Raw genomic sequence first — 1,815 nt, forward strand, 5'->3', positions numbered from 1 at the left:
AAAAGGTTTATTAAATTAAAAATTCCCTTAATTAAAATATTCAAAATTTCAAAAAATGTTCCAAACAACTTTTAAACAATGTTTGTGTTTTCAATAATGTTCCTAAAATTTTATGAAAATGTCCACGTTTAAAAATATTCACAAATTCAAAAAATATTAATGTTTGAAAATATGTGTATGATATTGTCATAGGGAGAATATACCTACCAAATATGACTTTTTTTCGAAAAGATGACTACCGCAACAAAACTAGTCTGAATTATCTCTCTCAAAAAAGAAAGCTAGTGGAAAGAAAGAAGTGATGGGGCCCAGCCCAGCCCAATGATGGAAGAGACCGTTCCGGAGACGAGGCCGGACTCCGACCCCAGGGTTCGCCTGGAAATATATACGCCGCCTTGTCCCGTTCTCGTTCAGAAGAAGATCCAGCGAGAGAGACAGAGAAATCCAGCAAACCCTAAACCAACCAGGAGAGGAGAGGAGAGAAGCGGAGCAGATCCGGCGATGGGTTTCCCCTTCATCCCGTTCCAGACGGAGAAGGAGGAGGCGCCGGTCCTCCAGGCCAAGGCGAAGAAGGCCAAGCCGGAGGACGCGATGATCAAGGCCGAGGTGGAGGCCATGACGATCACGACGGAGGAGGGGCTCATCAAGTTCATGGAGCTGCTGGATAAGGAGGCGGCGTTCCTCAAGGCCAAGGCGGAGGCGGAGAAGGAGGCGGCGGGGTGTGGCTCCAAGAGAAAGCCGGAGTTGGAGCGGGACGAGGAGTTGGCGGCGTTCGTGGCGCGGATGGAGGCCTTGAGGCCGTTGTACGGGGATGAGGATGTTTCAGACGGCTACAACTCGCAGGACGACGACCCGAACACCACCTTCGACGACGTCATGGCGCAGTTGGAGCAGCAAATCCAGGCCAACAACGCTCGCTGGCCTTTCTTAATTGGTGGCGGCCAAATCAAATCCCCTGAAGATGATGATTGTGTGACACCTGATGAGAAGGAGCTTCACCAATGCTAGTATGCCATCTAGCAAGCTTGTATCCATCTATATATGTGCAGTATACAGCTTACTGAGACTGGACCGTGTTGCGTAACTAGCCGGCAATAATATTCAGACCAATGATAAGATGATGAAACGGAAATTTCCTGCTGCGTTCAAGCCAAGGTCTATTGTGCCGCGTTATGTGATTGTGTAATACTCCTTCCCCGGCCGCCGCCGCCGGGCAAAGCCTGGCCGGCGCCGGCGCTGACGGGCCTTCTTCTCCCTTCGCACGGGGCTGGCTGGCGCGGGGCAGCTGCCTTGGGTGTATGCGCGGCGCTGTGCAGGGCGTGGCGGCACGACGACGGCGGTTCTCCCGGCGACGGTGGCGGCGCGTGGAGGGCTGCTTGGGTCGGCGGAGGGTGCCTGCGCAGGGTGGGCGGCGTCAGGGTTGGGGTGGTCCGATCCAGATCTGGCGGGCTCCTCCTCCGGCCGGCTGTTCTCGCGGGCGGCTCGGGTTGAGGCGGTGTGGTTCGGTCGTCTCCGACGGTCCTTGGGTGCTGGAGGTGGCCGGAGCGGGGGTGTGCCATGGTGGGGTGGCCGGCGGCGTCTGCTGCTGGGCCGGCCTCTTCCAGTGGTGCAGGTCGGTACGGCGGCGCGGGGCTCCCCCTAGGGGTCCCGGTGTGTATGTGGGCTGCCACGGCATGGTGGTGGCTCATGGCGGTGGTTTGGCTCGTTCAAGGCGGCGGCTGGAAATCTTCGGTGTCGGTCTGTCGGTGTGCGGCCTGTGCTGACCTTCGATCCTTCTTCTCGGTCATTCGTCTGCTACCTTCATCGATGATTGCC

General features: G+C 56.0%; 1 pseudogene; it reads left to right on the forward strand.

Moving 5' to 3' along the window:
• Positions 1–449: 449 nt before the first annotated feature.
• The window catches only part of LOC119333984, a 23,721-nt pseudogene continuing 22,355 nt past the window's right edge, over positions 450–1,815 (forward strand).

The sequence above is a fragment of the Triticum dicoccoides genome, chromosome 7A, assembly GCF_002162155.2.
Source record: "Triticum dicoccoides isolate Atlit2015 ecotype Zavitan chromosome 7A, WEW_v2.0, whole genome shotgun sequence".
Taxonomy (NCBI): Eukaryota; Viridiplantae; Streptophyta; class Magnoliopsida; order Poales; family Poaceae; genus Triticum; species Triticum dicoccoides.